This window comes from Canis lupus, chromosome 12 (genome assembly GCF_011100685.1).
Source record: "Canis lupus familiaris isolate Mischka breed German Shepherd chromosome 12, alternate assembly UU_Cfam_GSD_1.0, whole genome shotgun sequence".
Lineage (NCBI taxonomy): Eukaryota > Metazoa > Chordata > Mammalia > Carnivora > Canidae > Canis > Canis lupus.
The window spans coordinates 20,034,964-20,061,143 of NC_049233.1; the positions used below are offsets into that span (position 1 = coordinate 20,034,964).

The 26,180-nt window shown below is 42.7% G+C and overlaps 2 non-coding genes across 2 annotated transcripts; both read left to right on the top strand.

Moving 5' to 3' along the window:
* The first annotated feature begins 15,956 nt into the window (after positions 1-15,956).
* Positions 15,957-16,016, top strand: MIR206 (microRNA mir-206). The gene has a single exon (NR_049233.1). It is a non-coding gene; the product is annotated as a microRNA mir-206 (primary transcript).
* Positions 16,017-20,137: 4,121 nt separating this feature from the next.
* Positions 20,138-20,221, top strand: MIR133B (microRNA mir-133b). The gene has a single exon (NR_128724.1). It is a non-coding gene; the product is annotated as a microRNA mir-133b (primary transcript).
* Positions 20,222-26,180: the final 5,959 nt, after the last annotated feature.

Here is a 26,180-nt window from a genome sequence, read left to right on the forward strand (position 1 = left end):
TTCCTACAATTAAACTGATTCTCTATTCAGATATAATGGTAATTCACTGAAAAGCCATTCAGCAGATTATGTTGAAAATTGAAGGAGATAAAAAATATTTGCCTTACAGATTGGTAAACCGAAGGACAGTTCCAACCATTTTCAATTAATAATATACGTCCACCATTCCAGCAAAAGAAACAACATTGTATTTAACAATCCTGTTAAATGCTACAGCACGCAAAGGCTTTTCTAGGTTTGTAACTGAAGATGTAATTTTTCAAATTTCCCTCCTTTTATTTGCGTTGATTTGGGCTTTCTTTGGGGAGAATGAATAAGAATGTCTACCTTTAGAGTCTCTGCAATGCCCAGGCACAACAGGGGCTTCATTGCTCAGATCTATGCTTTAAAACTTAATGAAACCTTGTTTTATTCATGAACAAGCTTGACTTACCAAATGGTTGAATCTGAATTCTTCCAGAATTTTGGATAGCATTGGATGCTGATCTCCCGGATAACGAATGGTGTGAAGTTAGGGGCATTGAATTCTGTCTTCCTGAGATGTTTGAGATAATACCAATTTGAGCTGTTTGAGATGGTTTATTGTTGTGTTCAGAAATAAAATGGGTGCCCCAGAAAGGCATATTAACTTGTTTATTTGTATTGAAAAAATAAAGACAGGTAGGTCACATTGAGTAAGTTTATCTTAACTGATTGGTTTGACTAGAAAGGCTGGTTTTGCCAATAGATTATAATGGCAGAGACTCCTAAAACTTGAATGAATTAAATCTATGGCTCCAATTTTCTTTTTACGGTTCCCAATTTTTAAGGACTGTATATTCAAAATACATGATAAAATTTGCAAAGAGTTTTTCAAAACTATGGCATTGACAAGTGTGTACTAAACTTAACAATATTTAGATTATTTTTCCCAACACTTTGATTGTATTATAGTCATCAGGCTGCCTCCATGTGAAACAGTAACTACTATAATTAAGAGTCATTCAATGAGCCATGATAATGTCTTCTTTGGTAGTGTTCCCAGAAATTAAAAACATAAATATGTCAGGGTCTGTGAAGGATCTGGGATTTTACCGTACTTAAAAGTTAATGAACTAATCTGTGAGGGTTTCATGGAAGCAGACAAAAGACATGAAACTTGATGGTCAGAGGTTATGACCTTTGATACCCTCAGCACAGTGAGAAGCATGAGCTTGGTTGGTTTGCATTGGTTTCCGGTGTCCTCCAAATCTCGTGGAGGGAATGCACGTCAGTGGGTGGACTTAGGTGCATGCTGTGTACGCTGTGGGTTTGTATCACACGAAGCCTGGGGGATTCAACACTCTTATAGCAAGCAGAAGCAAGCCTGCTCTTTATCTGGGGAGAGTTGTTACTTCATCTCAAGGTTGCTCACTGTCCTGAGAAATGGCCCAGATATAAAGCAGCAGGAGCCTTGCATTCTTTGCAGACCCCGCAAGAATATTCAGGAACACTCAGGGCCCAAGCAGACTGCCTCTCCCAACAGAATACTCTCATAATTGGGTAACAGGTTCTTCTGCAAATGGTATAGGTCCCATTTTCTAGCTTTCAACAAAATTGAAGGAGTACCTCAGCAAGTTGTGAGTGAAGGATCATGAATCATAATTCTTATAATAGAATACTGCATAATATCTGGCATAAAACTCAAGTGCGGATCAAAGAATTTTGAGAAATTGCCATCATAAAATTCCTTCCCCTCCCATTTTCTTGGTTATGCAATCAAGTACTCTCAATATTCATAAATATAGGTGGAAAAATAAAAGAGAGTCAATGCCAAACCTCCCCCCAACAATTGGTAATATCCATCAGGGATAGATGAACTCATGGAAATGTTTGGAAAGTTTTTAAAGCCCTATCAATTTCATGAGATATATTTCCAATAAATATTTTTTATGTTTACTTTAATTTCAAGCTTTGTACCAATAAGCAAAATCTGATAGAGTAATAAATAAAATATTTTCAAACATAATGCACTGCATTAGGATAAAATGTGTTGTTAACAAATAAAATAAGGTAACAGGTTTCAGGGAAAGAGAATGAATATTACCAAATTTCAACTGCTTCAAAGAGCTTACTTTTGTATTCCTTTAGTGAGAGATGATGAGTGTCAAATTGCTATGGATTAGGTTTCACTGGATACACTTAAAATAATGATATACTATTTGAATTTAAAATATAAGTATGTATAATAGGCCAAAAATTGAGTCTTTTAAGTAATTATCATTTAAAACCCCAAATATAAATTTTAAAATGTGTTTGAGAAAATGTCTTTTTTCAAAATTATTTTAACTGGTGCATGGATAAAAATGACATAGGTTACATTTTTAAAAATAATAACTTAAGGGTGCCTGGGTAGCTCAATGGGTTAAGTGTCTGCCTTCTGCTCAGAGTCCTAGGATGGAGCCCTGCATCTGGCTCCCTGCTCAGCGGAGAACCTGCTTCTTCCTCTCCCTCTGCCCCTCTCCCCCCTACTCGTTCTCTCTCTCTCTCTCTCTCTCTCTCTCTCTCTCTCTCTTTCTGTCAAATAAATAAATAAAACCTTTTTTTTAAGTCTTAAAAAAATAAATAAAATAAAATAATACTCTAAATGCTGAAAGCCAGGACAGAATATGAAAGATAAAGAACTCTGCCGTTAGGGAGTTTAACATGTCTTTGGGGTAAACAGTTTTGTGAGGATTAAATGAGAAAACATGTGGGAAGGCATGGAGCTGTCCCAGGCCAAAAGCCTGATAGAACTTAGTTTCCTTTATATGTAACAAAACAAAAAAAATTTTTTTCTAGAGTGCCTGAGTGGCTCAGTGGTTGAACATCTGCCTTCAGCTCAGGGCATGCTCCTGGAGTTCTGGGATCAAGTCCCACATCGGGCTCCCCTTGAGGAACCTGCTTCTCTGTCTCTGCCTGTGCCTCTTCTTCTCTCTGTGTGTCTCTCATGAATAAATAAATAAAATCTTTAAAAAAAAATTTTCTGCATTGAAATCACATATTATAAAACAGGGGGGAAAATCAATGACTGGTAGTCAACTTTCATTTAACATCCCTTTGTAAGCTAAAGAGAGTGAAATCGCCTTTATAGTTTCTTTTAAGTTCTGATCAAGCCTCAAATGTTAAATTTATAAACATTAGGAAAAGGAGAAGAGAGACAAAGGAGAGAGGAAGGAAGGGAAGAAAAGAAGAGGGAGAAAGGGGAGAAAGGAAGAGGGAAAAGGAAGTAAGGAGGAAGGAAGAGGGAGGGAGAGAGGGAGGGAGGAAGGAAGGAAGGAAGGAAGGAAGGAAGGAAGGAAGGAAGGAAGGAAGGAAGGAAGGAAGGAAGGAAGGAAGGAAGGAAGAGGAAGGAAGGAAGGAAGGAAGGAAGGAAGGAAGGAAGGAAGGAAGGAAGGAAGGAAGGAAAGAAGGAAATGAAAAAGGAAACAAGGAGAAAGCCTTTAAACACTATATGCAGTGTCTTCCCAAACCAAGCAACTGGGATAACCTTTGTGTTGATTTAAGGGCACATCTAACCAAATGAATGTTCCATTGTTCCCACCTGTTTGCAAACAGCTTCAACTGTTCTGCCTTTGACCTGCTTTGGCTCCATCCTATATAGAATCTGCACTCTTGGAATCCCCCACTGCTGAGCTCCTCCACCACAGAGCTGGCCCTAGCAGCAGCTGGGAAAACCTCCTGGGGAACAGCTGGTGTCCAAGGCCCCACATTTCTGCCTTTACCCAGGGCAAAGAGTAATTGTCTGCAGTACAGGGATTTGGGGGGACACATTTCATTAAAATAACACTTCACATTTATGTAGTATTATTTCACTGACAGATAATTCTCATAAGTGTTTATCTCTTTTGGTCTCACTTGAACAAACCTGGCAGACGCTGTAACATTATGAATCAGGAGCCCAAGATCTGGGCCTGGGTTCTGACCCTAGCTCTGATGCTTATTCCATGAACAACATGGAGGGGGGGACAAAATCACTCCAAGACTCAGTCAGGACTTTATTCCTTTAGTACAAAAGGAGAAGATTATACTAGATATTCTCCTCTTAGAATAAACATTTATGGACAAATGCTTCAAAGCAACCTACCCCCCACCCCCACCCCATCAATTCCATCCACCATCGAATGAAATTCAAACTTACCTTTATCATACTGCTGAATATTTACCCACCCCAATATGACCAAAGCCAACCAACCAAGAACCACTTTGGGATATCTCATAGCAAATAAGCTACTTCATTTATTCCTCCCAACAAACCTAACAAGGGAAGTAATTCAGATATTATTACATCAATTTTTTAGATGAAGAAATTGAGGTGAGATTCAGGAATTTCTAGCAATCACACAGAAAGTAACAAAGTCCTATCTTCTACATTTGAGGAAATCAAACCATCTTGGAAACAAAAAAGTTAACAGAACTTGACTGCCAACACCACCTTCATGTGTGTCCAGCCTCTTCAATGCTGACAACTGTCAATTGTTTGGTTGAAAACAAGATAATCAACTGGGGCACCCGATACTTTATTTGATCTCAGATCCATGCAAGCCAGTTCATGGAGTCATAAATGCCTCTCTGTCAAACTTGACATTTTGAGCACATTTTCAAATTGCTAATTCCTTAAGGAGTGGTGTCTAAATTGAAATCTTCACCTCCAAGTGGCTTTGCCCTGTGTGTGCCCTGCACACCCTTGTTGATTTGTTTCTCCCATATCGGGGTGGGTCTCTCCTTGACAACCGGGGACCACATTTAGCCAGGCAGCTGCCCATTGGCATCTAAAGCTTGTGATATGTAGTTCTGGCAGCATCTCAAAGGATTTATTATTATCATCCCATGATTTCATTATTATTATTATCATCCTTATGAAATTCAGTAGCTGATCCCACTCAAAGCACTGGACCCATGTTTAACATGGAACACTCTTTCCACGGTTGTGGGGTTTCCCCTCATTTCTGCTCACTGTTGGAGGGCTCTAAGAGGTACCCTGCAGTCAGAAACAGGTCAGTCTGAGTATTGCCTCTGCCACCACTGCCCTGTCCCAGTGTCACCCTGTGGGGGTGGGGGGAGCTTGGGAGGGGACCTCTTCAAGGGCTCTCTACCAAATAGGAGGCAGTCAGGATGCGATACAAAGAGCACTGACCTAGCAGTCAAGAGGTGCTCATTCTGTGATGGAGGGCAAGTCTCTGCTAACTGAGTCTTGGTGTCTTCCTGTATTAAATGAGGTAAATGGGATTATCTTCAAGATTAATTTTGAATACAATCTTGCTCAGACCAGCTTTAATTTTACCCTTTTCCTGGCTTCTGGAGATTTCCACAGGGAAGAGCATCTCATTAGGAAAGATCTCGGCAAAAGACCCTAGTCACCCCTCACTCCAGTCTCTACTTCGCTCATCGATTTTCCTGGTTAAAAAAACAATCTGGTTGGGTAGCACGGGTGGCTCAGCAGTTTAGCACAACCTTTGGCCCAGGGTGTGATCCTGGAGACTGTGGATTGAGTCCCACGTTATAACAAAAACAAAAACAAAAACAACGATCTGGTTTGTTGAAGATTTTAAGGAAACAAAAGTAGCACTTTATCAGAGAAGTCAGAATTCCTCACCTAAAATCACTTCCCTCTTTGATCCTAGATAAATCTCGGAGAAACTGAAAGATTGATACAACATTAAAAAGATGTTTGTCTACCTATCAATGGGGTGGCTGGTGGGTTTATAATCTGTTGTAGAATTTTAGCAAACCTCTTTACATGGTTTACTTAACATTTATTGGGAGCCCACTGTGTGCCTTGTACTAAAGACAAGGCAAGAAATTAAAATGAGTATAAATCTGACTTCCAGGAGCTTATAGTCTTGTGAATTCAAGACTTACACAAACACAAAAAAAAATTGTAAAACAAATTTTAAAACAATATAATGGTGGGGCGCCTAGATGGCTCAATCAGTTAAGCATCTGCCTTCAACTCAGGTGGTGATCCCAGGACCCTGGGATCCAGCCCCACCAGGCTCCCTGTCCAGTGAGGAGTCTGCTTCTCCCTCTCCCTCTGCCCCTACCCCCAGTGTGTGAGCTTGCACACACTCTCACTCTCTCAAATAAATAAATAAAATCTTAAAAGGAAAAAAAAAAAAAACAGTATAATGGCATGGTAAAGTGTATATAGACCTATAGCAAATAACTTAACCCAGCCAGGTTGGATGGAGTCTTCAGAAAGAGGAAAGATGGTGTTAACTAGCATTCGGGACAAGCTATATGAAAAAGATAGAACTGGAGACAGACTGTGAATGAGTGGGATGAGCAGTTTCAACAGCAGACCTTCATAACAAATGCCAGAATTAAATAAGAAAAAGAATTTGGAGATAGAATGTTTATTTATCTCCATATTCAATAGCAACAGATTTCAGACCATGATTTTCCAGATGATGATTATCAAAGAATCCAAATTTATATTTGTTTAATTTGTAGATATCATACCAACATAGCATTACTCTTTTAAAATTAGGTTACCTATGAATGTGTGGTCCAAAGGACTCTTTAAAAAAAAGAGAGAGAGAGAGAGATTTCCTACTATGAGTATATTTCCTCAACATGGCTGCTTTGTGCCCAAGGCCTTCCCCAGGGTCACCCCTCTACAAAGCACTGGATCCAGCCACAGGTTAATTAGTATTTCTGGAGCACTCTGGACATTCCAGTTTCCATGCCTTTGCTCTAGCTGTTCCCCCATCTAGGAAAGGCTTTCTGTCACCCCTCCAGGTATGTAAGGCCTCCCTATCTTTAGGACACAGCTGAAACCACATGTCCTCTGTTAAGCTGTCACTACCTGGTTCACCACTTAACAATATCTGCCTCTAAATGCTAATAATACTTATTTTTTGTACTATCACTTTGCAATTATCATATTCTTTTTTTTTTGTATATTTTTCTAGATATAGGTTCTAGCTCCAAAAGAACCTATTTAAGCCTCCCAAGGAAGGGAACATGGATATGTCTTTGCATTTCCAGGGCTCAGCACAGTACACCAAGATTAGCAGACATTCACTAAACATAAATTATTGAATCTAGTCAAGCCAGAAATTAGCCATTTTTTCTATAGCTCTACTACAGCCATCCTCCCCTTTGAAAGATGACCAAAACAAGTTAGAAACAAACTGAAATGATTGTATCTGAAGTGGTATATATTGACATAGCCTAAAAGAAACCCAGTATCAAAGGATAGGGATTCATTCACTTGAAAAAAAAAAAAGAAGAATATTCTCACTCCTTAAAATAATACATGCCTCATTTCAGTATATTCCATTAACTGAAGCATTAATATAGATTTGCCTATCTGCAAAGGGATTTAGCAAAGGACATTTCTCCTTGCCATGGGACAGCTGAAGAGGTGTAATTTAACGGCTTTCAGAGGCCCGTCACTGGGGTGATTGAGGTGGACAGAAGGCATGGACATGACCAAGGCCCTTAAAAGACACAAACAGGTGGAGAGTGTGCTGGGGGTGGGCAGAGGGCTGGGGAGTACAAAAGGGGGAGGCTCGCTTGGAGAGCAGGGACAAGAGAAGGCAGAGTGTGAGGCTGGCAAGGAGCAGGAGGAGGGGTGAGGAGATGGGGGGCAAGATCTCAGCTAAACAGGACCCAAAAGGAGAGAAAGCAACAATAAAGGACAGACCTGTGCAAAAGACAGATGAATGGACAGAGCCCGGGGAGAGATGACAGTTCATCGGGGCAGGGGGTATATATATATATATATATACCAAAAGACAAAGATGGCTAGGATAGGGATTTGAAAGATAAGGGTAAAAGGAAAGAAAACAGGGAATAAGTAAGGAGACAAAATAAGTAATAAGAGTACAGGTACCAGTTAAATGCTTCAAAAATCACCAGGCTGTTAGGCTGAAGAAGCCCCACAGCCATACCCAGGAGGGGACCATCAGTAAAGACACAGGCAGGCAATTTAAGTAGCTAGCTACTGAGGTAAAAAAAAAAAAAAAAAAAAATGAAAAAAATGAAAAAAAAAAAGAAGATGGAAAAGGTGAGAAGCAGGAGAAAGAAAACCCAAAGGAGACACTGGCCCAGAAACCTTTTTAACTTTCTGTAAGAATCTTCAAGGCCCCAAACTAGGCCAAGATTCTGACTGACATTTCTGAGCTCACCAGCTGCTGTTTCCTTGAGAGAATTCTGACAAGAAGGCATAGAAATGCAAGCCAACACTGCCAGCTCTGAAAAAAAAAATAATAATAATAACAACCCATGCTCTAAACACCTCAATGGGGCCGAAGCCTGCAGGGGAAGGAGGCGCACAGAGGAAGAGGGACCTGCCTGCAACTTTCCCCCAGGTATGTACTGAGCTGTTCCCTGTGCTGCTTTCTCCTCTAATTGTCCCCTGGCCGTTCCTGCTTGCCCATCTGTCTTGCTTTCTTTGTGAATTTTTGGGAAGCCCTGCAGGCGATCTGCTTCTGTCATCTGAAGCCAGCACGGCAGTGTCTATGCGAGCAGGTGAAGCTCCACATTCTGCTTATCACATGGGCGGGGTGGGGGGGGGAGGACTGCTGGAATCCAGGTCCATGAGGCAGAGCTGGGCGAGGGGAAATCAATGAGAGAAATCACCCCTGCCCAATTCTCAGTGCGTAGGAATGATTTGTTGGCTATGCTGACAGTGGACTTGTTTCCGTGTGTGGGCATCTGAAGCAAAGGCAGAGGCAAGGAGGGTGTGTGTGGAGACAGGGGGACAGGGCAACGCAGGGCAGCTCGAGGGGGGAGATCCTGGCACAAGCACCCTAGGAGCTAGTCAATTACTAAAGAAGAGCTAGGGTTTTAGGAGTGACCTATTAAAATTTGACAGCATATGACCTTGAACTTTCGGCTCGTCTTTTCAGTGCCTTGGTAAAATACTTTGAATGTGTGTTGAAATTTCCTTCAAAGTAACCCAAAGGACTTTATTTCTAATATGTAATTTATCTCAAATACTCCATCAGCAAAAAGAGTGGTTTCTTCGGATGACCCCAAAGACACCCTCACTAAAACAACGTGAACTGTTACATCTTTTTGAAAAACTAAGAAGCTAAGCCCCTGAGCAATGTATTTCTTTGGAAAACTAGGACAAGAACCAGTTTCTCTGACATGGCCCCTGGAAATAATTCTTACTACTCACTCAATGTAATAGGTGTACTTTTTTAAAAAGAGTTTTTGGAGCTAAAGAGCTTTATCATTATTCTGTGTTATTACATTATGTTATATAATCATCGCCATCCCTTTGCAAATATGATACGAGATCCTGTGAGTCAATGGACCCCCTGCTGGGCTGTCTTTCCCAAGAAAAACATGCGCTTCATTTTATATCCATTCTTCACCATACTCCAGCCAAGGTTTGTTTGATAAGATTTGGGAGCCAAAGAGACGATCCCCAGTCGTGTACAAGCCCCCAAGCAGAAAATTCTCAGTGACTTGGTCATTTAGCAACTTTGTAACTTCACAGACAGGGGTTCCCCTCTCTTTGGGGTGTTTTTTTTTTTTCTTTGGGGTGTTGATCATCTGTCTATACCCTCAAGGGTGAAAGCTCCTACAATCATACCTTGAAGAGGATTTACATCATCCTGGCTTCTGTGTGGCTTTACTCTTTTTCCTTACCTCCCCATTTTCAGGAAGCTCACAATGTAAGGGCCGATTCCTGGCCCTCGAATTGTTCAACATCAGAAACTCTAAACTAGAGCAGTGGTTCTCCAAGTGTGGTCCCCAGACAAGCAGCATTGGAATCACCTGAGAACCCTGTTAGGAATGCAAATTCTCAGATCCCTCTCCAGAACTCCTGAATCAGAAACTCTGGGGCTGGGGCCAGGCACAAGTGCTTGACCAAGACCTCCAGATGACTCTGAAACACTGAATCAGGAGGTTACAATGCTTTAAAATAACACACAGAGCTCACATCTCCTTACACGGGTGATTCCAGTTGCCGATAGAGCTATTGCTTCTCAAGAGACCCCTCCACAAATAACCACCTCTCAGTCAATGCTGTGTGTCTTTGGCCTGCAAAATAGGAGTATTTCTGATAGAAGTTACTTATTACAGCACTGAGAACAGTACCTGTGTACAGTGAGTGCTCTCTGAATGAGGTGGGGGTTGTTTTACCTGTTCCACCTTTCCTGTGCAAAAGGCCTTCACTAGGTGGTGTAGGAAGTCAAAAAGGAAGTAGCCAGGATCCTGGTCCCATGAGAGGAGGTATGTGAAATTAGAGGTAAATACACAAGGAATGGAGCAGCAAAATAAGACACGATACAGGTCCACACAATAAGAACTAAGAAGAGAACGAGACAACTGGGAGAAAACTGTGGCGGATGTGTCTTTTGAACTGAGGCTTAAAGAGAGAGAAATTTTAAAGAGCAGAGATGGGCTAAGAGAAAAGAACATTGTAGGTGGCTGCTGAGCACCTGGCTCCTGAGTGCCCGCTCCCCTTTCTGTTACTAATAAGGTAGCCATTCATGTTGCGGAGGGGCATCACCTTGTGTCTGGGTCTAACCGTTTGTCACAATGTTTGCAGAAAATCTTCCTTTAATCCAAACTATACAACTTTCCTGAGACTTTCGTAAAATGAGTCCTTTCCAGTATTAACAATTTTTTTACTTTAACATTCATCTCTCTCTCTCTCTCATATATATATATATATATTATTAGGTCAATGATTTTCAAAGTCCTCTGTCCACTTACAACAGAATAAATTGGAAGTGCTTGCAAAAGTGCAGATTCCTGGGCCCTAGCCCAACTGGCTTATTTTGGTATTATTGAGAGCAAGTCAGAACAATCTGCATTTTAACAAGCTCCCTTGTGATCCTCTTGTTCACACAAGTTTGAAAGCAATGCTTCAGGAGTTCTTCTTAGCCAAATTTGCGGAGCATCGCTTGGGAGTGCTTGTTAAAAATATGGACACCTGGCCATCCTGGAGATTCCAAGTTCACGGCTGTGGAGTGAGGTAGAGGGAAAGGGGTGTTAATAAGTGCCTCTGTGACACTAAGGATCAGGCAACGTTGGAAAACACCGCGTGTTAGAATGAATGTATCCTTTGGGTTAGAGAGCAACTGTAAGTCGTAGGTTGGCCATCTGCCAGCTGTGTGATTTGGGTGAGTTTCTTAACTATTCTGTGCCTCCAAATTCTTCACCTGCCGAAGACAGCCTTCTCCTGTCCAATAAAATGTGCTTCACAGAATTGCTGGAAGCATAAATAAGTAACTGCCTTAGTATAACATTGGCTCCCTCTCTACCCCTTGTTCCATCTCCCCTGAAGTCCCAGCTCTGGCTCTCCAGCTCTGATGAGAAGCAGGGCAAGGACAACAGTGATGGTGAAAGGCCATCAGTACTTACCTCTGCAGAGAAAGGTGGCAGGATGCCTGCAGGGAGACAAGATGGGCTCTTGGAGTGGCCTTGCTTTTGGCTGCCCTGGGAAGTTAAAATGGGACTCATGCCCATGATGGAATCAACACCCAGAACTGGCCAGGCCTCTAAAAATAGCTAGACATTCTGGCTGAGCCTTAGGAAAAATAAGGTCCTCTCCTGACATACTACCCCATGCTTAGCCTTAAAAGGAGGGGCCTCTGCTTTATTTCCTACCTCCTCAGCCAGATGATGGTAAGCCCCAAATAATTTGGCCTGTACCTTGGTGAACTCCAGAATAGCTTCTCTTTCATGGACAGTTACCAAGAACATGAGTAATGATACTGGTGCAGAAGGTCACAAGTGCTCAGGTTTGGGGGTGGATGCATCTGAGCAGGCCACTCCTCCTATGGACACTAGCAGGGTCCTAGTTCCCATAAAAGCATACAATTCTGGTTATATTCTAAGAAGAAAAAAAGAATAGAGATAGTTATTGGTTATTTAAGACTTGCAAGCTTGACTGTGGGGTGGAGAAGGAGTAGGGAGAGAGGTAAGTTCCCTGTATTAGATACTCAGAGTTGACACAGGTGATTTTTCTGCCAAAAGTCCTGTTTTCCTTCCCTCATCCAGCAAAGGGCTGACTGAGTAAGGATCTGTCGCCAGAGGCCCAAGGCCTTGTGGCCAATAAGGGAACAGTCTGAGCATTTCACCATATCTCTCTTTTCATAAAAGTCCTGCAAGTGAGACTGGAGCCCCGGATATTCAGAACCTTATAATAATTGTTATCAGAAATGACACTGATGAATCCTTAACAAATCTTTTTCAGACATTGGAGAATATCAAACATTGTTTTTAAAAAACAGGCAAACCAGGGATCCCTGGGTGGCGCAGCGGTTTAGCGCCTGCCTTTGGCCCAGGGCGCGATCCTGGAGACCTGGGATCGAATCCCACGTCGGGCTCCTGGTGCATGGAGCCTGCTTCTCCCTCTGCCTGTGTCTCTGCCTCTCTCTCTCTCTCACTGTGTGCCTATCATAAATAAGTAAAAATTAAAAAAATTAAATAAAAAACAGGCAAACCAAAATTGTGGGGGGAAATATTTTTCATAATATTTAAGCTTTCTCAAGTATCTTAGAACCACCCCTTTCATAATAACAATTATCATGTCAATGAATCTCTTTAAAGTAGAGCATATATAGGGACTTCCATGCAGTGAGTAGTTTTGGTTGCCGTCTTTGTAGTAAGCACATATCAAATAATAGTAATCACAGTAAGAGACCATTTATTAGACTGTTAATTCTCTGTTCATGACACCTTACAGAAATCTATCTCATTGAGGTCTACTCAGTAAGCATTATTATCCTCACTTTACAGATAAGGAGAGTGAGGTTCAAAGAGGTGAAGTAGTTTGCTCAAGGTCACAGAGCTAGAGGCACAGATACACCGGTGCCCACGCCATGGCCTTCCTTCCTACTGCCCTCTGCCTAAAGAGTACATCATGTTACTTACATTAGTTACACGGTGTTCTCCCTGTCTTAACACATCCTAGGTTTGTCCCAAATCCAAGAGTCTTTCTGCTGACCATGAATGGGAAATCCCTATCCCCACTTCTCCGTAGTGCTGTGCCTTAGTCACTTATGTGCAAATGCTGCCCAGCTCAGAGAAAGAAATAGAGGAAAGGGGGGAAAAAAGCATGTGATTGCAACTTATACTTTAGATCCTGCTTTTACTGTTCCTTAAATTCTGGGAGCTTTAAAACGATACTTGCTCCCCAGGAACGAGGAAAAGGACTGTTTATTATTCATTTAAGGTTTTGAACACTTGTCTGATTACAGGACAGAGGGAGGGAGAAATAAATCTTGTTTTCAATAACATGTTGAGTGACATTTTCTATTGTCATCAGTCTGTTCTGAGAAATTCAAGACCCTTGCATGTGTTATCCCATTAATCTTCAACCCATCCTGTGGTGGGCAGATGGGGTTACACAGTTATTTGCAGATAGCTGGCATGGGATCTGGTACAGGGATAAGGGACAGAAAGGTCACCAATACCACCCAGCACAAAGTGGCCAGGAGACACATCATCCTTCTCCATTCTTCCTATTAACACTATCTACTAAAGTCAGAAGATTTGGGGAGGCAGGACACTAAATGATAGTGTGAAAAAAACCTACATTCAATTTCCATATCAATGCCCTTTGCAAAGTTCAGAGAAACATGTCTTTATGTTCCCATACTTGATTTTTTACTTCTAATCATGCTTGACCTGAAACAGTTTAATTCTGTTGCGGTTGTTTGTTTCATTTTTGTCTTTCCAGCCTACCTGTGCTCCATTTTCTAAGCCATTCCATGAATTTCTTTCCTTGCATGTTAAATTGGATGATCAGGGAAAGGGTCACAAGGGTTTAGACAACACTTTTATCATAGGGTTTAGACAACACATTTGTTCCCGTTTCAAACTTTCCCTTCAGGTTCAAAATTATTTGTGTATGTATTTTTTTTAAAAGATTTTATTTATTTATTCATGAAAGACACACAGAGAGAGGCAGAGACATAGGCAGAGGGAGAAGCAGGCTCCCTGTCAGGAGCGTGATGTGGGACTCCATCCCCGGACTCTGGGATCACAATGTGCCAAAGGCAGATGGTCAATCACTGAGCCACCCAGGTGCCACTTCTTTGTGCATTCTAAGTTGAAAAGAAATTAGTTTCCTGGACTCAAGAACAACGGAGTAATTATTAAAAGTTTTTTGTTATTATTTTTTTCCTGTAGATTTTGAAGTAAACTTTTAATTTAGCAAACTCTTGACCATATAAGGTTGGACTTGATAAAGACAAAGAAATTCACACCCTAATGTTAAGTTATCTCATATCACATCTTGCTTATCTCACATTATTTCTCTGGAAATCTTTTCTTTTGTATTCTTACATGAATTAATCACCTTTGGATCTCAGCTTACTCATGAATGGCAAGTCTTTTAAAGCTAGTCTTTCTTGTTTTCTGGACCAAAAAACACAGTGATCTTTCTCTTCTGTGCAAACCCTCACTCCTTAAACTGATACGCCAAACACTTTGGAGGATCTTGATCTGACGGTAAAATGAAACTACTTAGCTGGTAAGTTCCCTGGTTCACTGGAAGAGATGAGACAGTCTCCTCTTTTCAGCCACATCTCCTTTGGCCCCGATTTCTTTCCTCTCATCAGCCCCTGCTTTTGATTGACCACCACCCCAGACCTGGGGGAGGAAGAACAACCCCACATTCTCACTCATATGAAGCTTGCATTTGACTATGGGGGAGAGCCAAGTTCTCATAGCAGAAGCTTATATAGTCATTGGATTGGATTAAATGGATAATTCCCAAGACCAGCCAGTAAAGGTTTTGAATGGGGCACTTAGGACATTTTCCTATTTTCCTGAGAAAAAATTATGGTTTCTAAGCCATCACCAGCAGTAGCAGCAGCACCCCAAGTACACAAATACAGAGGAATTAAATGTACAGAGTGCAAGGCCCATAGTGTTTCTTTCCCTTTCTTCTTTCTCAACTTTTACCTTCCAGGCCTGTCTCCATGGGTTGACTGAGACTGTCCCTCCAACCAAATTAGTTTTTTGTTAAGGATTACCATGTATATATCTGTAAACCAATTTGTTTCTATGACCCTTACCTATGAAGCCGGATAACAATAATAGCTACTTCATAGAGTAGTGAAGATTTAAGGAGATTGTGTTTGCAAAGCACAGAAAATTATCCCCATCACAGAATATGCTCAGGAAAAAAAAAAAAAAAAGCTTGTTCTCATGTTCAGTACTTTTATTAGTAGAGTTCATTAACTGCCCTGAGCCTCTAACCTCCTTTGGGGTGCAGTTCTACTTTAGGCATCCTCCGCGTTTCCTAGTAGAGAATCAGATGCCATGAAGCTGAAAACCCCATCTCCTTCCAGCCAGGGTGGCCTGTCCAGACCCAGAGTGGCAAGACAGCTGCCAGCATCCCTCACCCTCACCCTGGCCTCCCAGACTGTGGGGCAGGTGACGGGCCAGGGGGAGCAGAAGCCAAACAAAAAAATCCTTCCCACAATGAACAATCGTGCTTGGAATGCTGGGCCAGCAGCTGCGGCCCATCAACGTGTGCCCACAACAACTGTACAATAGGCAGCGCAGGAGGGCCCGCTGTGTTTCGACGTGGGAGATGCACTCCCCACGCATGAAGAACAGTTTTCTGCTGTATTCTCTCTCTCTTTTTTAAAAAAAAGTTTTGCCTTTGTAGGGTTCCAAACAGGAAAAAAGAATCATATCGACATATATAAAGCAGCAGCTATTAAAATAATAGCAATAACAATAACAAGATGATGGCTGCACCAAAGTAGGCCACTGCCACTTGGGTGATGTTTATTTCTGAATAAAAGGTAGGGAAAGAAACTGGGCCTGCAGAGCACCACCGTTCCACAGCATGTTATTCCAGGATGATCTGGGGGGCCACGATAGGATGGTGGAGGTACTTCCCAGTGGTCCTGCCCCAGATAGTTCCCATTTCCTGAGGGTGGAGAGGTACCATACCATTAGATGTGCAGGGCTGCATCTGGATGACAGGAGAAGCCAGGCCAGGGCCAAGACTGCTTCCCGAGGCCACATGCTTCTTTATATCCCCATACGGATTACGTTGCTATGGAATGTAAGGAAGTGTGTGGTTTCGGCAAGTGCCTCTTCACAGGCCCACACCAGCCCCTGGCACAGGTCTGGCCCTTTCCTCTTGGGGGTTTTGTGCCCCCAGGTATTTCCATCTACAACCAAGCAGGAGCCTCTGGATCTTGTGGGGCCCTCTCCCACTCACCCTTCTCTCCCTCCTGAGGCCAGGTTCCAGGCACGCAGATGGCTGTGCCAGCCTCCCAGACTATCCCCCACCCCATGCCCATTGGCAGAGAGATCACATTTCCTAAAAGTTTTTCACACAGTCAGCCTTCACCCTCCACATTCCTCCTTCCAGTCATTTTGCTCCTGAAATAAGAGTTTTCTACTAACCAAACTGACTTGTGATTCCTTCACATCCATCTCTATCACTTCCCTTTAGGACCATCAAGTCTATGGCACTTTGCGCAGCTCCAGGGCTTTCCCTGCAGGTCAGCAGGTGCTGTGAGGATGGGGAAACCATGGTCTGGGTCTCTAGAAGCCTCCTGGCCCTGCTCTGCCACCTTTTCCACCTCACATCACAGCCCTGTTGCAAAGCAGTGCTGGGTGAAGCTGCTTGCCAAGAAGGTCAGAATACTCAAACAGCAAGTCACTCATCCAGGTGGCTGAGTTCCTTCCCCTCCTCTTCCCTGAACCCCTACATCTCTGGCCCTGACCCTAGAGGGCCCGAACCCACATTCAGAAGGAGTTGGACTCACAGAGTGAAGCCTTGGGCGCGAGGAGACACAGCAGTCACCCAAGGCTCATGCTATCACCTACCCCAGCATTTCAGAATAAGGGAGGAAGCTGAAAGGACCCCTTCCCTCACTTAAACCCCAGCTGCAGGAGGGCCTGTGCCTTCCACAGCTCTGCTTCCTGTCGTGCTGTTCGTGTGTGTGTGTGTGTGTGTGTGTGTGTGTGTGAGAGAGAGAGAGAGAGAGAGATGAGGGCTGGGCCACTCTGAATTTCTACTGTGAGTTCATAAGCAGAAGCATAGGATTTGACCAACACAAGGCCAGATGCCCCAGATGCAGAGGAGGGGACTGTGAGACAGAATTGAGAAGCCACAAGACAAGGGCAGGGGCAGAGGAGGACAAGAAAGGGCGAATGCAGAGTGGTAGGAGGCAGAGGGGACCACCCCCCTCACAGGTGACTGCACCACAGCACACCAGGCCGGGGGCCCCATCAGGCTGCTGCAGCGCAGGCAGTGCCACCCACTACCTCTTCCAGACACGGGGTGGGGGTCTAATGGCCTTCCAGGGCATGCTGGCCTGTACTCCTAGGGGACTAGAGAGAATTCAGAAGAACGTGAGGGGCTGACCAGGGATGGGGCAGCTGCAGGACTGAACACAGAGACTTAGAGCCTTAGATCAGTGGCTCTCAGCTGCAGGAGGCATTGTCCCTCAGAGCACATTGGCCAATGCCTAGGGTGGGGGACAGTCCTGCTGGTCACAGCTAAGGAATTCTACTGGCATCTAGTGGCTAAACACCCTGCAATGCACAGGACGGTCCTTCACAGCAAAGGCTTAGCTGGCCCCAAGTGTCCCTCTGCTGAGATTGAGAAACCCTGCTCTACATTGCGATGCTTTGAATGAACAAAGCCTCTGAAGTCGGCATAGTATGGCACACTCAGTGTTCCAAAGAAAATTACTACCCTTCTGGTCCAGATGTTGGTCAGGCTTCACGTCTCTAAAATAGGCAGATGACTCAAAGCTCTACTTCCCAGTGACAACCCTTCCTTCTTCTACATCAAACCCGCTCCAAAGATAGTTCTCCTTTTCCTCCCCTGAGATTGATTTCATGTCATCTACCCAGAAACTGGTAGTGCAGGTGGAGTAGGACATGAGTGAAGAGAGGGGAGAGGTGATGAGGGATACTGTCCTGACTCAAAGAAATTGCCCTGCAAGAGGTCTGTCCTGACTTGATGAGTGGGACACATGTAGTGCCTGGCTGCCCCCCCACCCGTCCCCACAGCTGCCTACTCCCTTGCTCCCCAGGAGCAGCTGAGAAGGAGGGTTGGGCAAGAACTAGGTTAGCCTGAGGAAGAGTCCGTGGGCCGTAGCCCCCAGACCCCTATGTCATTGACAGGAGGTGGAGGAAGAAAGTAAGATGCCTGACGGCAGAGCTGCAGGATGCATGCCAAGGCAGAGGGGACTCACACAAGAAAGTAGCTGCAATATGGCCCTGCACAAACCATCTAGAGCCAAGCCATAGCTGCTGCAGCTCCTGTTCTCTCCCCCCCCCCCACCACCACCACCACCACCACACCACAACATGCTTTTCCCCAGTCGCCACATCTACGGTGCCTTATTGACTGCACTGACTTCTGCAATAACTTACTTATTTCAGACAGACCCCCCAGGTGCAGTCCACTTGGCAGAAATCCGCTTGGCCAGGTAAACCAGCTCTGTTTCCTCATCAGTGGTCTTTACAACTTCAGAGATGAAATGAAAATACTTGCAGCCCTGGGAAGGGAAATATGTGAAGAACAGCCTGAAGTGGAGAATGAAACTTTTGGCCTCAAAAGCAGGCATGATTGTCTCTAGGACTTTTCCCCCAACCCCTGAAACTGTCTACTGTGTCCCCCATTTTGTATTGAGCACCTTGCCTTTGTTATCATTCAGTCTAATAAGAGGAGACAAGGTAGGTGTGCTCCCCCACTGGACAGATGTAGACATCGAGGTTTCAAGAATTTATGTAACTTCTCCAAAGCAAAAGAACCAGGAAACATCAGTGGGATTTGAACCCAGATAAGTGTGACTCCCAGGCCACTTGCTTTCCACTTCTCTTCATCAGGGAGAGGAAATTAAAAGAATAGGCAAGAGTATCCCCCAAGGGAGGAGGACAGCCTTCTGGCATTCTTCAAACTCTCCTTTCTGCCTGCCTCATCCCCTACCCACTCAAATACATCATTACAATAGCCAGGAGGCCTTTCTGTGGAAGGTCTCCTTCCTCATCAGCTTCCTGCCCTCTTGATCACACTTTCCCAGAAATAGGCAGAAACCAGGGGGTACCTCTACAAGTCCGGGGGCTCTCAAACTTCAGCTGCATGGGAATCTCCTGGAGGGCAGGTTACACAAATGCCCAGGCTCACCCCCAGCGTTGTAGACTCATAAATGTTGCTTTCCTCTGCAAGGGCAACATACAATTCTTACAGGCTGGAATCCAGACTTCTCCCTTAGAAACTACAAAAATCAAAGATTTCCCCACCTCCCTTGAGAACTGTTTTGCCAATTCTACCCACTTGTCAAACCAAACAATCTCAATGTCTGTTGCTGGGAGAATGACTAAATAAATTGTAATATATTCACATAATAGAAAACCATAAAAAATGAAAATTAATAAACTACAGCTGCCTCATCAATATGGATAAATGCACAAATACCATTTTAAGTGAAAATACCAAGTCATAGAGGACTGCCTGCAGCATGGTACTATTATATAAAAAACAAGCAATATATTGTTTAGCAATAAATGCATAAATGATAAAACTATTAAAATAACATTTAAATTATTTTTTAAAAAGGAATTTGGAATAATAGTTGCCTCTGAGGTGAAACTAAAGAGATAAATTGGGAAATGGCTTCAGGAAGCTTCAGCAGTATTGGTAAGGTTCTTTTCCTGAGGTGGATGGTTATTTGTGGGTGTTGGTTTCATCATTACATGTCATAGCTTACATATGCATGACATGGATTTTTTTTACTTGTACATCATATTTGAATTAAAAATTATACATTTTAATTTTTGAAATAAATTACATAAATATTTAAAATAATCTTAATATTCAGAAGAATAGAGACCAAAATATTACACTTATTTTGGAATATAGGAGAAGAGAGAATTATGGAAGGCTCGTTTTTCATATCATACAATTCGATATCATTTCAGTTCTTCACACTGTTTCTATTTGAAAATGAATAAGAATCAAAGACAGAAGATAAAACAAAGTCATGTAATGCAAAGTACAAATTCGTGTGGCTTTCACAAGCCCTGTGAGAGAGCGTCCTGGACATGGTGAGCTACTGGGATCTGATTCATGCTAATGCTGGTTCTGTCTATGTTGCAGGCTTGTACAACCGATACTCAGAGGTACCAAAGGATCCTTACACCCTGGAGGCTACGGTCACCTCCCAAGGGAGCTGCCCCCTGCTCTGGCTGGTCAAACGGAACCAAGTCCGTCTTCCTGAGAGGTTTGGTCCCCTTCAACCAGCTACAGCAGGGCTGGCAATACCCAGTCCTTGGAGAAACAGAAGAGATTCGCCTGAAGCTGAAATTACTTATTAATGCTTCCCTTAAGGAATGACTCTGATTTTGTCATATACTCTCATGCTCCTGGGAAGGGAGAAGAGAGGAGCCCTGGGTTCAAAAGCAAAGAGGAGTCTCATGCTCTGCACATAGAGGTCCATGCCCTTGCAACCACAACTAGAACCGCTCCCATGCTCTTGACACACGCATTCAGCAAAGATTTTGAGGATGGAATTTGTGCCAGCCAGGGGAAGAGTATAGGACCTAGAAGACAGGGCTCCTGCTCACAGGGGGCCAACAGTCTAAGAAATTAGACACATGAATATGGCACAATTCAATGGAATTGCGAGTCAAAGCACAGATAGTTCCAAAACATAATTCTTCTCACATAGTCCACCAAGTATGCCTGGCACATGGCACGCCATCAAATCTCTACCCATCCATACAGCCCCAAATACCATTTTAAGTGAAAATACCAAGTCATAGAGGACTGCCTGCAGCATGGTACTATTATATAAAAAACAAGCAATATATTGTTTAGCAATAAATGCATAAATGATAAAACTATTAAAAATAACATTTAAATTATTTTTTAAAAAGGAATTTGGAATAATAGTTGCCTCTGAGGTGAAACTAAAGAGATAAATTGGGAAATGGCTTCAGGAAGCTTCAGCAGTATTGGTAAGGTTCTTTTCCTGAGGTGGATGGTTATTTGTGGAATTGCGAGTCAAAGCACAAATATCTATTCACTAAGCAATATGCACATGACTCAGTTCCCTGATCTATGGGATGGGGATAATAAACATACCACCTACCTCATATGGTTTTATGCGGAATGAAAGGAAAATACATGTAAAGGAGTTAGAAAGCTCTCAATAATTGTTATCGATTATTAAGGGGGTTATCCTGACCTGTCTTTTTTCCAAAATGTATCTCTTTGACAGTGCACCTGGGAGTGTACCCAGAACTTAGCTAAAGCTCATAACATTTGTTGTTTGAATTCCAGAAGCATGCGTGTTTTCACATGCTGTGCTCTGACAGTGTGGTCTCAATGCCAAGAGCCCACCACACCTCCACACAGGGGATGTGGTGCTTATCCGTACATACCTGGGAGTCAGGGAGACCCAGGTTTGGATCCTGCCCCTCTCACTTTTTAGCTCTGCGACAGCCTCTCTGAACTTTAGTTAACATTGCAGAAACCTTAGTTTCCTCATCCATAAAATGGGGACAATGATACTTAAAGCTGATTTAAAGATTTAAAAGGTTATGGTTACAAAGAGCCAAATATAAGCCCTCAAGAAACAGTACCTGTTGTTTTGCTATTGTACATGGCAACAGCTCAAGGCTGATGTTGGGTCCTCAGGCACCTGACAAAGGGAAGATGAGATTTTTAAAATAAAATAAAAAAGAACTCAAAAAATAAATAAAACCTCCTTACAGGATCTTTTTATTTTCCAATTATTAATTCTATTATCATGTAGCATGCATTCACCCTTACATGTGTTACTAGTATGTAATAAAATATACTATTAAAAACTGCTTCATACATGGGACTGATCTTAAAGAAATATCCTGACTGGGAAGCCTTCATTTGTGAGCAGTGCTGAGATGCTAGTCTGTAACCATACGTCCTCCTGAGTACATGAAGGCCACAGAGTGTGTATTCCAAAGGTGTGGAGTTTAGGCATAAGCACAGGAGGCAGAGTGCCTGGGCTCAAATCCCAGAATTCCTACCCACTCCCACCAGCTGCGCCACTTTGGGCAAGCTGCTTGACCTCTCTGGTTATTTCTTTATCTGTAGAATGGAGATATTGATAATAGCATCTACCTTGTAGGGTTTTCGTAAGAATGAAATAAAAAATACATGGAAATGAATAAAACTAGTGATGGGTACATAATATGTTTTTAAGGATTTTTATCTTTGATAATGTACCTGAAATGTTCCTGGAACTAAATTGGTGTTCAATAAACACTTATTTAATAAATCACCTGTTCTTTTTTTGTATTCTAAACACAAACTGTGGGATCATAGAATTTCTGGTTCAACTATTTCTGCTGTTCTCTTTAAACACAGTACACTGGTGCAGACCAGTAGTAAGGAGTGGGATACTGGCCAGTCCCCTCTCCTTTTTCTGATGGAGCCACCCCCAGAGCTAGACACATGCCTCTTAGGGGACCTAAAGCACAGTGATAGAGCTCTGAAGCAGATACCCAGAAGAACAGAAGGGTTAAATGATGTGAAAACAAATATGACATAGTCAAAAACTAGATGGACTTGACAAGACCTTCTACCTCTGGGAGAGCAGAAGTCATGTCACTAAAGATTAAAGGATGGCAGGTGCACATGGTAGGAGAAAAGGCCACTTTCAAATTGGGGATTTTATGGCCAAAATACCTGATGAAACTAGACAGGACCATGTAAGTCTAAGATAAATAACGTCTTCCTCTATGTTAGGAAGAAGCAACCCACACGCAACTCGACTTGAAAACCCCCTCCTACTGGGTGATTTAGGAAGCAGCTATGTACCTATTGCAGGTCATAGGACTTCTGACAAGGGTCAGAAGACATGGGGTAAATATGTCGATCCCAATATCCCTTGACCTTGACCTTCCCACAGCGTGAAAGCAGTTCCAGCCACAGCCTGCCTCCAAATCCAAGATTCCATTCTTGGCCCCATGTATTTGGCCCCAAGAATACAACTTCAATGCAAGTTTCTGTATGATTTTCATAAAACTAGAAGAGGAAATGCATCTCTGCTTCTGCTAGCCACTAAAAAAGAAAGGCAAAACCCATCAGAACATGGATATTTTCTGCTAAGTTTGAATGTTCGTGATGACTTTGCTCGGCAGTGTCACAAGACTGAACTCTGCATTAGGTAAGGAATTCAGTTCAGTCACAAGAGTTGGGGCATCATGCCCCAGGTTTGCTCTTGCTCATCTTGCCACAGCCCCTTTTCAGGGCAGAAATCTAGGTTAGGCCACCCAGTGGGGCATGTGGTTTTGCTCTAGCTGTACTTACATGAAGCCTGTGTCCCTTCATGAATGTTCCTGTATATTTATCATTCCTGTGCCAGGAAGAGGCAGCACATGACATCACGGTGGTCACAACTGACAACTCTGGCTCACTTTCAAAATGGATCCCACCCCCCACATCCGGCAAGCGTAATCTCTAAGAAGAAAATAATGATAGCATGGAAAGTGCTGAAGGCGCTCTTTCCCACAGGAGTTGATAGAAAATAGTGCTGGGGCTATTACGTATCTTGAAGAGATTCAGAACAGGATGATCCCATTAGATAAAATTCATCAAGGCCTTCCTTTAGATGATAATTTCCATCCTTGGCAAGACTGCTGGCCAACAGGCAGCTCATACACTGCAGTGGGGAGTGAGTATTGGTGATACTCTCTAGAGTATAATTTATCAACACATATGCATTGAGGATGCTATTATTTCCCTGTCCCAAACCCTCCCTGCCTCTGTTAACAGCTCAGACCCTCTTCCTTCTCCTTAAAATTCTCCTTAACATTCTTCTTCCACTCCACTCACCAGTTTTCTACAAAAACCTTTCATGACTACACACAGCTAAGTAATCCTGGTGAGCTCTTACACACAGTTAGGCAATCCCAGGGAGGCCTTTTGTGGGAATTTGGACTGTGGTCTGTAAAAAAGGGATATAGTTCCTTGTAGAGCTAACTTGGGAAGATGTAAAGAAAGCTCCATAACTAGTCCTAGTATGTCCCTCCCAGCATTCACTAAGAGAGAAGAATAAACCAATTGCATTTGAAAAAACATAATGAGAAGAGATATAGAGTCCCAGAGGCATTTATGTCCTAGACCCCTTTATTCCCAAAGCCCAGTCCCTATATCCTGTATCCCTATTACGGCACTTACTACTGAAATTCTTTCACTTGTAAACAAAATAAATATGGTTAAGTGACCAAAGCAAAATAACCTGATCCAATTTTGTTTAAAAAAAAAATACATCTATGTGTGTGTTGAGAAAAATATGAAAGCATCTACAAAGAAGTTTCAATGGTAACTAATTCTAGATGGTGCATCTCGAGAGTAGTTCTCTAAATTTTCTTAATTTTGCCCAATGAGCATGTATTACTTATATAACAAAAAGCAGCAGAGATTTTTGTAAATACTTCTTAAATTTTTCTCAAAGGCACACGTGTACAAAGTTTAGATATTTAAAGCTTTACATGAAAAACGGTAGTGCTCTGTGGTATCCCCAGCTTCTTTTCCAACATAGGTATCCACATCTAAAGCAATCGAAAATACTGTTTGGACAAAAACATGGGTCATTGGAGATAGGTCTTTGGAAATGAAATTTGGGAATGTTCTGTGAGTCAGATCAGGCCATCCTTGCTACAAACATAACCATTATGTAGGGCAAAGCCTGATGGCTCCTCAAAGGGCAGGGCTTAATTGGGACATGACTCCAGCACTTGGAGTACCCCTGGAATCGCTGCAGGCAGAGGGACCTGGGAGAAGGTGGTGGGGGTCACTGAAGAGGGCTCTCTGTGGCCTAATGTGGACCCTGCCGAGACGACCATCCTACAACCTAAGGAAAGAAGCTTCATACATTCTTGAAGGAAAGTTACTGCTGAAAACTCTTCATTATATTCCCCTAAAATCCCCCCTACTGTGTAAACTCATTTCTTCTCAAGTTTTTCTCTGGGGAAATCAATAGTAGCCACATTTCCATTCAACCCCCACCCTCCAAATTTTTGGTCTTTTCTTCATAGAGAGCTAATAAGGAAGTCTCACATACTTATAGAATTTTCCACTAAAACATTAGGAATTCTTGTTCTTTTCACAGAAAAGCATACTATTATAAATAAAAGGTATTCTAAGGAGAGCACACTTAGAAAATACAGAAGCACATGTATTTGCATCCTGAACTTCCTGATATCCCATGGCTTGTCCCAGGGGGCCATGCCCAAGTAGTTTCTTCCTCCCAGATTTAAATACTTCCATGGGCTTTTTCTGTTAGCAGGCATGCAAAGTAATTTCTGTTTTCTTATAGTTCTTGAGGAGAAAAAAAAGATCAGTGTGAGAGAAATAACTTTATGCATCTTGAATGTTGCCCTTTAAAATTTCTCATGTTATCCTGAGTACCTCACATTTTACTATGGTCACTTTGGAGCAGCTGTCCTGGACCCCTTTATTCCCAAGGCCTAGTCATGTTTGGACACTTACACTGTTTCATGACTCTTTAAAAATTGTTTTTATTTTTAAAAATTAAATAAATGTTGGATTCGCGCTCCCGGGCCGCACAGCACTTGCCATCAGGGAAATACAAATCAAAACCACAATGAGATACCACCTCACACCAGTGAGAATGGGGAAAATTAACAAGGCAGGAAACAACAAATGTTGGAGAAGATGTGGAGAAAAGGGAACCCTCTTACACTGTTGGTGGGAATGTGAACTGGTGCAGCCACTCTGGAAAACTGTGTGGAGGTTCCTCAAACAGTTAAAATTAGACCTGCCCTACGACCCAGCAATTGCACTGTTGGGGATTTACCCCAAAGATACAGATGCAATGAAACGCCGGGACACCTGCACCCCGATGTTTATAGCAGCAATGGCCACGATAGCCAAACTGTGGAAGGAGCCTCGGTGTCCAACGAAAGATGAATGGATAAAGAAGATGTGGTTTATGTATACAATGGAATATTACTCAGCTATTAGAAATGACAAATACCCACCATTTGCTTCAACGTGGATAGAACTGGAGGGTATTATGCTGAGTGAAGTAAGTCAATCAGAAAAGGACAAACATTATATGGTCTCATTCATTTGGGGAATATAAATAATAGTGAAAGGGAATATAAGGGAAGGGAGAAGAAATGTGTGGGAAATATCAGAAAGGGAGACAGAACGTAAAGACTGCTAACTCTGGGAAACGAACTAGGGGTGGTGGAAGGGGAGGAGG